The 12,294-nt window shown below is 37.5% G+C and overlaps 1 protein-coding gene across 3 annotated transcripts in view; it reads right to left on the bottom strand.

Moving 5' to 3' along the window:
- Window positions 1-12,294, bottom strand: part of VPS45 (vacuolar protein sorting 45 homolog) — a 74,127-nt gene that overhangs the window by 32,885 nt on the left and 28,948 nt on the right. The gene's annotated exons all lie outside the window — the stretch shown is intronic.

Below are 12,294 nucleotides of genomic sequence, written 5' to 3'. Positions count from 1 at the left end.
GATCCTTCTGAAGATATGAACAAGAAGGAGATCACATTATTTTCAAAACTGTTTAAGTTTGCCTTGTTTTTCTTTTCTCATGCCACCAAGAGAAGATAAAATTACTTAATCTTAGTAGGCAAATAATTTTGTTAAATCACTTACTGGCCATTATTTAAAATGACATCAAGCAGAAGCAACCATTTTGGAGGTTATAGCACAAAACTAAATAGAAATATCTTTAGTCAAAGGATGTACCTGCTTATGTATAAATCATGGAAAAAAAACCAACAACCAACCCTACATTTCCTTTCTGTTTGTCTCTTTGTCTCTTTCTAAAACACCTTGAAGGAATCACTAACTGAGAGAGTATTTGTTCTTGTGGGACTTCATGAAAACAGAATCAGATGTTGTGGCTATTTAAAAATGTTCTGGTGCAGCCACTATGGAAAACAGTATGGAGGTTCCTCAAAAAACTAAAAATAGAGTTGCCATATGGTACAGCAACCCCACTCCTGGGCATATATCCAGACAAAACTATAATTCAAAAAGATACATGCACCCCTATGTTCACAGCAGCATTATTCACAATAGCCAAGACATGGAAACAACCTAAATGTCCACTGACAGATGAATGGATAAAGAAGATGTGGTAGATATATACAATGGAATACTATTCAGCCATAAAAATGAATGAACTAATGCCACTTGCAGCAACATGGATGGACCTAGAGATTATCACTTACTAAGTGAAGTAAGTCAGAAAGAGAAAGACAAATACCATATGATATCACTTATATGTGGAATCTAAAATATGACACAAATGAACTTATTATGAAATAGAAACAGACTCAGAGACATAGAGAACAGACTTGTGGTTGCCAAGGGGGGGAGGGGGGATGGGGGAGGGATGGACTGGGAAGTTGGGATCAGTAGATGCAAACTATTACATATAGAATGGATAAACAACCAGGTGCACAAGGAACTATGTTCAGTATCCTGTGATAAACCATAATGGAAAAGAATATAAAAAAGAATATATATTTGTATAACAGAATCACTTTGTTGTACAGCAGAAATTAACACAACATTGAAAATCAACTATACTTCAATAAAAAAAGAACTTAAAAAATAAATATAAGAATGTTCAGATAATCTCTGAATTGCAGAGATACCCAACAAAGGCTCCCAATAATGAAGGGGTGGTTATTTTGCAATTGATTTAGCAGAGTCAATTATGACATTTCTATGTGAACTTGGGACTTAAAATCATGCCTTTGAAATGCTACTTTTTAAGACAAGGTAAGCTTCATTCGAATCTACCCACCTGAAACAATGTATTTAGCATCACGATGCTTTAAGTGTTCCATAGTGTTATATATTCTACAATCATTTTTTGTTACTTTAAAATATACTGTTTTGGGGAATTCCCTGGCAGTCTGGTGGGTGGGACTCTGTGCCTCCACTGCAGGGGGCCCTGGTTCTATCCCTGGTCAGGGAACTAAGATCTTGAAAGCTGCGTGGCACGGCCAAAAAAAAAAAAATTATAAAGTAAAATATCTGTTTTTGACTAGATAAATGTTTGCACATGGTATAATATAAAAAAAGGGCATATTGTAAAAAAAAGTAAGTTTCCTTCTCACCTCAGTCCTCTTGCACCCCAGTTTCTCTCTAGAGGCAAACACTATTACTCATCTCTTATGAATATCCTTTCAGAGATACTATGTGTATATACATATATTTACAAATTTACATATTCATATTATAAGATACATGCATATGTATATATATATTTAATATATATTTTATATACAGTCTATAAACTGCATTTTATATACAGTTGTGTGGACATACTGTGCATTTTAAATTTTGGTAGGTATCTCCAAGGTGTTCTACAGATGTCATTCTACCAGCAATTCAGGAAAGTGCCTATTTTTCCACATCCTGTCAGTACTGTGTATTATCAAGGCTTCTGGTCCTTTCAAACTAAGTGGATCACTTGCTCCTCCTCAATACTTTCTTTACTTGGTTTCCAGGACATCATCACATTCTTTTGGTTTTCTTCTTACTTCATTACTTGACATTTTTCAGTATCTCTTGATGGTCTCATCTCATCTCCCTGATCTCTTTATTTCTTTTCTTTTCTTTTTTTTTTTTTGGCTGCGTGGGGTCTTAGCTGCGGCACACAGAATCTTTCGTTGTGGCACGCTGGCCCTTTGTTGTGGTGTGCAGGCTTCTCTCTAGTTGTGGCGCACGGGATTCTCTCTAGTAGTGGCATGTGGGTTTGGTGCGAGGGCTCCAGAGCGTGGGCTCTGTAGTTTGCGGCGCGTGAGCTCAGTAGTTGTGGCATGTGGGCTTAGTTGCCTCGCGGCGTGTGGGATCTTAGTTCCCTGACCAGGGATCAAACCCACATCCACTGCATTGGAAGGCAGATTCTCTACCACTGGACCACCAGGGAAGTCCCTCCCTGAACCTCTTAATGGTAGAATGTCCAGAATCCATTCACCGGTCCTCCTTTCTTCTTGATCTACACTTACTCCCTGTATCTGTGTAATGTAGTAGCTACTAGCCACATATGGCTATTTAAATTTAAATTTAAATTAATTAAAATAAAATAAAAAATTCAGTTCCTCAGTGGAACTAGCCATATTTCAAGTGCTCAATAGTCACATGTAGCTAGTAGCTACCTTATTAGACAGCATGGATATAGTACATTTCCATCATTGTAGAAAGTTCTATTGAACTGCACTTCCCTAGATGATCTCACCCAGTTTTGTGGTTTTTAAATACATTTATCTGCTGATGACTCCCAAATCTCTATCTCCAGCCCAGAATGCTCTCCTAAATGCTAGACTTAAGCATCTGTCTATTAGACATTTCTACTTGGCTGTTTAGTTTATTTCTGAATTCGGCATGTCCAAATCCCTAATCCTCTCTCCCAAGCTTGTTCCACATATAGCTCTCCCCATCTTAGTGGATGGCTAACCTATCTTTTCACTTGCTTAGGACAAAACTTTGGAGCCATCCTAACTTCTCCTTTATGGCTGCAGATATAGTGAGAGGAAGAGAGGGAGAATCTTGAATCTTATAGGCCACGGGGGGATCACCGAAGGGTTTTAACAGGTTAAACATGATCAAACTTGCTTTTCTGAAGGATAATTTTGGCAGCTATGTGAGAATGAATTGGGGGTTGCTGGTGGGAAAACCTGGAGAACAAAAGGCTACTGTAAGACTTTTGGGAAGATATGATAAAAGTTGGAACTAAAGAAATACCAGAAGTGGAGGGGTAAGGACTGGATATAGAAGACACAAAAAATGTAGGCTCTTCATTCAGTAGTTGGTCAATGATTAAATGTGAAGGATGAGGATAAAGGAAGAATCTGTGATAACTTTAAGTATTCTGGTTTTGGTGACTAGGTATAGTGGTTTAAGTGTGAGAACAAAGAAAGCAAGACTGACTGACTTAAAGGAAGACAAAAACATGCTCTTTCTGAGATACCTGTGGAACATCCCAATGGAGATGTCCACCAGACATCTGGACATTGAGACCTGATGTCCCTGAATACAGGTGGCAGCTGAAGCCGCGGGAATAGATGAGTTCTACCTAGGGGGATCATGTAGAATGAGAAGAGAACCAAAAGACAGAGTTTGGGAGGATTCTTTAACATCTACAGGATAAGCAAGAAGAGTAGCTAGCAAAGGCAATTGAGAAGGAAACTGTCAGAAAGGTAGGAGGAGAACCAGAGGGAGAGGCCAAGGGACAAGTGAGTTTGAAGAAGAACAGAATGGTTAAGTGTTAAATGCAGTAGTGAGGTAAGTAAGTGAGGATTGAAAGAGACCACTGTGCACATTCCTGCAATGTGATTTTGCAAGAAGAGTTTCAGGGTATTATAGTGGAGCAAGAAGCCAGGGTACATGGATTGAAGAGGTGAGAAGTGAAGATAGTGACTTTATCCAAGAAGCTTGACTGAAGAGAAGACAGGTTAGAGGAGAACCCAGGCTCAAGGGCTTTAAATACTTTACTTAACAGGAGAAACATGAGTATGCCTGTAGTCTGTGGAAAAGTAATTAGAGGAAGACAAGCCGAAAATACAGAAGAAGGAAGGAGGGAGAGGGAGAAGAAGGGGGAGAGAAAGAGAGAGAGGAGAGGAAGTACAAATAATTACAAATAATTACAGAAAGTGCAAGTAAATGATGGTAGGAGTCTAAAACGAGTGTTGGCAGAGAGGTTAGTTCTGAATTGGAAAAGAGGATGTATTTCCTTTAGAATGAAGGAAGGAGATTAAGGCAGATATATGTAACTAAGTTTATAAACATGGGGGCTAGACACTGAGGGAGCTAATGTCTGACAGACTCAATTTTTTCCACTGTGAAGTAGGAAACACTGGTGTGGGTTTGGTGACTTAGACATTATGGAAAACATTCTAAACTGATGTAGTGAATGAGACAGAAAGAGAACTACTAAGTTTGACTGAGTATCCCTGAAGGCCCAAGTGAAGTGAGAAACAATGAATTTGTAGTGGCCCTAATCTATAATTTGTATGATTTCCTCTAGTAGCACAGAAAGGAGATATGAGCCTTAAGCCTAAATTATTAATCCAATATTAATCTGGTGCTTTAGGCTGCAGGGAAAGAGGTTCTTTATAAACTTATAGGAAAGCATTACCACTGTTCACGAATGACTAAAATTTTCTATACTATCAAGGTTTTTTCCTTCAAGTATTTGCCTCCAGTTACTGGCCAGCTTTTTCTTGCTGAAAAAGGTCATTTGCTTAGGACGAGTTGTATAATTGTGATAGCAATATTTTTCTACCAAGTATGATAAACTCTCAATTATTTGGGGACTGAATATTCAGGCAAAATACAGGTTCTTGTCTTTTTCTACATCTGATATGTGTTGTTTCAATTCTTACTAATATTTCTACAGAAGGGGAAGGGGAATATGAACATCTAAAACTCAAGTTCAGTTCTTGTCAGCATCTTTAGGGGTGTATTTCATAAGAAAGAGATCAAATAAACTACAATTGGTTGTAATTTTAAAAACTGATAGGAGTCCCTGTAACTTTTACCATAGTATTACCCTCAAGAATATACACTAAATTTCTAAGGACATATATTTTTAAATTTTCCCACTATATTGGTTCTAGAGGTACCAATGATCTGAGATAATAATGGCTTCTGAAGTGCAGTCCCAACTGGTTTAATATTCATTAAAGGATGAGTTCTTTGGAAAAAAAAATTCCAGTGTTATAAGAATGTGCCATCAAGGAGACAGAGGACATTCTACCAATAGTTTGGTCTGTGTTGTAACTATCTAGGGTCAGCCTAGGTGGAAAACAGAAGAAAAAAGAAAAAAGGCTGTTACAGTATTCAGAAACAATAAAATCCTCAAAACTGAAATGAGTTTTTTTGCCAGAAAATGAGTATTTTTTACAGTAACATTCCAAAAGCAGTGCTCCTGATGTTGAGGGACAAATCTAGCTTGAGACCCATTATGCAGCTTATCTTGAGTAAATACTCATGAATTACACAGAATACTCCATTAAGAAGAAGGGAAGTAGGTTTCTCCCTTACAGGGGTACAGTGACTGATGAGAAGAATTAGACAGTAACACGTTTGTTTTGAGCTCTTGATCTGGTAAGTCAATTTAAAAAGCAGCTGAGGGGGCTTCCCTGGTGGCGCAGTGGTTAAGAATCTGCCTGCTAATGCAGGGGACACGGGTTCGAGCCCTGGTCTGGGAAGATCCCACATGCCACGGAGCAACTGGGCCCGTGAGCCACAACTACTGAGCTTGCGCGTCTGGAGCCTGTGCTCCGCAACAAGAGAGGCCACGATAGTGAGAGGCCCGCGCACCGCGATGAAGAGTGGTCCCCACTTGCCGCAACTAGAGGAAACCCTCGCACAGAAACGAAGACCCAACACAGCCAAAATAAATAAATAATAATTAAAAAAAAAAAAAAAAAAAAAAAGCAGCTGAGGGACTTCCCTGCTGGTCCAGTGGTAAAGAATCCGCCTTCCAATGCAGGGGACGCGGGTTTGACCCCTGGTCAGGGAACTAAGACCCCACATGCCACAGGGCAACTAAGCCCATGCGCCACAACTACTGAGCTTGCATGCCTCAATGAGAGAGCCCACGTGCCGCAACTAAGACCCAACACAGCCAAAAATAAATAAAATAAAATAAATAATAAATAAATCTTAAAAAAAAAAGAAAAGCAGCTGAGTGGAGTAATAAGGATCACCCTGGAAAATGATGTCGCTTTTCCATAGCTGCCCTCTGCCTATCACCTGCCTCTAGAGTACATATCTTTCTTACGGAAAAGAAAGGCAAGAACTGGGAAGGAATAAATTCAAGCAGGTTTCTAACATAGCCAGAGAACACTATCCTTTAGTCTTATAATTTCAGGGTGCCAGAGTATTTCGTATTGATGGAGAGGGAAGAAGATGCCACGGGTAGTAACGGTGGGTGTAGGTTATATCAATGTAAGGACAAAACTTACATGTAGGGATAGGCTCTTAGAGCTTGACTCAGTTGTGTACCTAACAAAGATGACTATGTCACATTTGGTTATGAAAACATTAATAAATGTTTTCCTGAGCCTCCTACTACTTAGTCAGGCTGGCTTAAGGAGGAACATTGGTGAAAAAAAAATTTAAAAAAACATCCCTGACATTTTTCCTTTTAATTCCTTCCCCTGGTGAATTTTAAAAGTAGATGTTCTGATGAGGCCAACAGTAAAACATACAGCAAATCATTTTTATATGATGGTTGAAGCTACGTGGAATACACAAGTTCAATTCTTTGTACACATCTTCCTGTGCTCTGTAATTCACCATAGCAACCAAAAGCATTAATTAATGCAGATAGCAAACATTAGAAAACAGCAGTCTGTTCATGCTGTGTGTGTATATATATATATATATACACACACACACACACACACATACAAGGACACCTTGAGAACCCAACCAATTTATATCCTATTGTATTAGAAAAATAAAAATATTTTCACACATAGTGTTTCTGGAAATCATTACTTTAATCGTTAATCATTCAGTTAAGCAGAAAAACAAACTTTTAAGAGGCAGTATTTTATCTACTTTGTGGACTGTTACACTTATGGCTAAAATTCAAATTTTTGAATCTAGTACTTACAGGTAGTAAAGATCATATGAGCATCGACTGTAGGAGAAAAGGCCAATGAGAAAGGACTGCTGCTTTCATAGAAACAAAAACAACAAGATTCTACTAAATTTGTATAAATGTGAAAGAGTACTTCCTTTTTGAATTGACTAATTCTGGAATGCATGACCAGATAGCTCCCTTTTCTCACCAAATGTTTAAGTTGCTTGTTTTTATCAGGGGTAAGAAGCAATTCTGGAGTGAGAAAAAAAAAATCTAGCCTGATAAATAGGATATGTGGGAGTCCCATCTGCCGAGAAAGAGCAAACCCAATTTGTGGATATAGCTATACTGCCAAACAGGTTAACCACTAACTTAAAGCTAAGGGCTAAAACATTCCTACAATTGTTCCTGGTTTTGCAAAGTTGTGTTCTTGCCAGATCTCCTTTGATATCTTCTAATATGACAATAACAACAAAACCAAGAAGTTCTATCATGATGAGACTTAAGTTAACCATAAAGATGACTAAAATCAATGACTCTTTTAAATGTGATAACCCAGTGTGAAGATGGTGCCTAGAGCCGAGGGTGGGTCTAAGTGAATACAGAGCCAAAATACCATACAGGAAAACTGCAAAAGTCGAAATTGTCTGGTAACATCAACCAAATTTACTCTCTAGTTTATATTTCCCAACTGTAAATCTTGTCATATCAACTACTACAGATGCCTACATAAGAAATCTGACAATATCTATTGAACATCTATATGTAAAGCACTGTGTTAAATATTGTGAAAAACCCAAATATTAATAAAACATAGTTCTTACTTCAAGATTACAATACTTAATACAATACCTAGTGGGAAGGATAGATATGTATACAACTAACCACTGTCTCAGTATCCAGAGGTAACCATTATTAACAATTTCTTATTTCTTATTTCAGAAATATTTACTGTATACATAAACATATACATGCTTGCACATATATATTATATATATGTATAGTCAAACACAGACATTTATATACACATATGTACACAATCACATTTATGCTTATATAAAGCTTTTTTTTTTTACACAAAAGGAATATTATAGCATCTTAATTTTCTATCTAATATATCTTCAAAAGTTGTGATATTATCCCATGAAGAGTTATGCCATTTCTTAAGAAGAATGCACAGTAATGTATTGTAATCTAGGTAACCAGTTCTCTATTGATAAATATTTAGCTTCTTTCTGTTTTTTTACCATTACAAATAATGTTTTGGTAAATATCCTTGTGTACATGTCTTTGTGTACTTGTGCCGGTATATCTACATGGCAAACTAAGAAGTGAATTGTTTAGTAGGTCTTTTCAAGTCCTCTGTGGTCTTCTTTCTGTTAAACAGGGCCAGGAGGTGGCATAGGTATCCTCTGTGCCCCCTACTATAGTTTCATAACCATTTCTCTGCCTTCTTCAAAATTTCCACTATCTTAGAGGCTTATGATATAGTTGCACTGTTTTCTCCTGACCTCCTTTCCTGGTCACTTTCTTATTCCCTGAAGACTTCAGCTCTGGTTTACTGTCCTCCTTTTCATTCCTGCTCCTTTCAAGATTTTCAGTGACTTTAACACCAATGTGGATTACTCATCTCACGTCCTGGTCTCCTCACCCACACTGATTCGTTCTTTCATCCCTCACAGCCACCAACATCCATGATTATAACATAAACTTTTACATTACAAGTATCCACAATATGAAATCTTGAATTGAAGACCTTTTTCTCTAATAACCACTCCCTCAACTTTTAATTCACTTATGCTAATGCCTCTACTGTAATATTTCTTTGACCTCATCAATACCTCCAATTCATTCAACAATATTTTTTTCACTATCCAATACCCTCCTTCTTTTTTTGTTTCCTAAAATCCTGGTTGGACCCAGCTATCAGCCTTCTCCTCATTTAATCTAGTGCAGCTAAAAGTTGCTAGAGAAAACCACACAACTAGGCTCATGGGCTGTATTTTAAATTAATGACCACAGAACTCCAGTGGGCACTCAGTCGTGCCTAGAAGTCCTACTACATTTCCCTAGTAAATCTGATTACAAGCCTACAAGATAACAATTTCACAGTGTTTTCTCTTTTTATCCTGTACTTTAGCTGATAACTTGATGTCATATTTTACTGAGAAAATAGAAGTAATCAAACAAGATGGCCCCCATGTTCTCAACATCAAAGCTGTCACAGTGGGGACTTCCCTGGTGGCGCAGTGGTTAAGCATCCACTTGCCAATGCAGGGGACATGGGTTCGAACCCTGGTCCAGGAAGATCCCACATGCTGCGGAGCAACTAAGCCCGTGCGCCACAACTACCGAGCCTGTGCTCTAGAGCCCGTGAGCCACAACTACTGAGCCCATATGCCACAACTACTGAAGCCCGTATGCTTAGAGCCTGTGCTCTGCAACAAGACAAGCCATCGCAATTGAGAAGCCCGTGCACCGCAACAAAGAGTAGCCCCTGATCGCTGCAACTAGAGAAAGCCCACGTGCAGTAGTGAAGACCCAATGCAGCCAAAAATAAATTAATTAAAAAAAAAAAAGCTGTTACAGTGAAAGAAGTACCTCTGCTCCTATCAAAATCTTCTCTGCTTGTGTTCTAGATCTCACAAAGACTTCACTTCTGCAACTCTTGCCCTTTCTCTTCTGCATTACCTATTTCTCCTTCTTTAGGATAATTCTCATCAGGTTATAAGTATGTTCTAGAATCTCTCATTCCCCTGAGCCTACAATCTCTTCTAGCTACAATCCCATTCTCTGACCCCTTCAAGCAAAACTTCTTAAAAAGTGTTACATACTGTTTGTTATCTCCATTTTGTCTTATCTCTTGTAACCCTCTCTAATTTGGCTTCCAAACTCATTGAACCTGGGGAACAGTCTGATGGATTTTTCACTGTCCTCACCCTTTTTATGTCTCAGAAGACTGGTCTCAGGTAACCACTCACTTCTTGATATTTATGACACCAAGTTTTTCTGGTTTTCCTTCTATCTTTCTGTCTCTTCTTCAGTCTCCATTGCTGACTCCAATCCTCTATTCAGTGCTTAGTCCTGCGTCCTCTTCTTTTCCCCTAAGTGATCTAGTCTAGTCCCATGGCTTTAAATCACCAAAATCTTGTTGACTCCCAATTTAGCATCGAACATTTCCATTTGAATATCTACCAGGCATCTGCAATTTAACAACAAAACTCTTGATTTCCCCCCAAAACCTGAGAGTTATTCTTGGTTTCTCTCTTACCCTTATCCCATTACTCTACTCCATTAAGTAAGTCTATTGATTCTACCTTCTCTCCTAGGTTCCTTATCCAAAGCACTTTCATTTCTTACCTGGACTACTGCAGCCACCTCCTAAGTAGTCTTTCTGCTTCTAACTTTGTCTTCAATAATCCATTCTCCCCACAAGGTGATCTCTTAATACATAATTCAGTTTATGTCACTTGAATGCTTAAAGCTCTTCAGTGGGTTCCTATGACATTTAAAAATTTTAAAAACCTCTTTACCAGAGCCTATAAGACCCTATGTGATCCAGCCCTACTTATCTTCTCAACTTCTTATTTCCTTACTTGTTATGCTCCAACCACACTGGACTTCTTTCTGTTCCACGAACTTGCCAAGTTCTCTTTCTTCAAGGACTTTGTTCTGGTGTTCCCTCTACTTGTGATGCTTTTCCTCCTAATCATTATAAGATTGGTTCTTTCTTGTAATTCAAAGCTCATCTTAAGTATCACTTCTTCAGAGAGGTTCTCTCCATCTAAAGTAGCCCTCCCCACCTCTACAAAGTTACTTTGTAGCTTATTACCCTATTTATTTCCTCAATAGCACTTATCTCATTCAAATTATATTCTTTATTTGTTTACTAGTTTACTGTCTGTCTCCTTCATGTAAGTTCCTTGAGGGCAGGTACCTTGTCTTTCCTGTCACTTCTATTTCCCCAGCAGTTCTTGACATATTGAAGGCATTCAAATATTTGTTATATAAAAGGATGAAGTAACTGAATTATTAACTATATATATATTTAGGTAATAGTGACAAATGCCAACAGATGCTGACAACTGATAAATGTGCGTTTCGTTGGAAGAGCCTCATTTTGAACTTTGTTTGGAAATGAATTCCCCAAATTAGAAAGGTTTGCTGTCATGAACTAATCATCCACAATATTCTTCTGGTGGTCTATTATGTCCCTTTAGCAATAAGTGGCTAATTTCTTATTCAATAATTCTTATATGAAATTCATAAGAAAATTAATATTTTTACTTTTATCATGTTAATTAGAAGGCTATTTAACAGAGTTATACTGTTTTTCAAAAAGCCTCTCAGGTAGGTGAATAGCTTTGGGCTGGTTTTCATTCTTACCACTTAGCTGACATTTCTAAATTTTGATGCCAAATGAGTATACTCTCTGAATTTAACCCCAGATGTTCTGCTTCTGAACCTTGGATTTTTAAAAAGATTTCTTTTTTTCTTTTTTTTTCTTTCTGTTCTGTTACCAAATTACAGAGTTGTTTTTTTTTTTTAAGGAAAAAAGTGAAAAAATATATTTTATCATACAAGAGTTATTTATGTACCTCAAAATATTTTTCTCCTTTCAGAAATTTGTTACATTTATAAAACACTATTCTTCCAAGGCCTTAGATTATGATTAGCTGAAATAATATAAGAATTATACCAACAGTAACAATTCTCACATCAATCTATCCAATAGGATTCAGCTACATATATTAGGCTCTTTATAATATGTGGTCCCAATAAAAAATACACAAGAATATAATTTATAACTAGGTAGAATTTGTGTATATTTAAAATTTCAGGTTGGCCTATGTAAGTTGTTCTGGACAACTTTTGTTTTTATTAAAACTAACAAATCACTGGATTAAAATGACAATTAATTGCTTCCTTCAGTTAATACTCAAAAAGAAAGCCATCCTTTTCTCCTGTGTGACAAAAGGCCTTTGTCAATTAGGTCTCAGTTTACATACTGGCCACATTTGGCAAAGTCCAGTCCTCACCAAAAATAGTAACAACCTGCTCTGGATGGCAATCAAGCAGCAAATCTATTTTCAGCCTTAATGTTTGAAACTCCAAATGCTAGATGCCATGGAACTGAACCTTAAATGGCATAAGTAAACTGGTCTGATACTAAAGGACAGGACACAGTA

This window comes from Eschrichtius robustus, chromosome 3 (assembly GCF_028021215.1).
Source record: "Eschrichtius robustus isolate mEscRob2 chromosome 3, mEscRob2.pri, whole genome shotgun sequence".
NCBI classification, from domain to species: domain Eukaryota; kingdom Metazoa; phylum Chordata; class Mammalia; order Artiodactyla; family Eschrichtiidae; genus Eschrichtius; species Eschrichtius robustus.
This window is presented reverse-complemented; position numbering and strand designations above follow the sequence as displayed.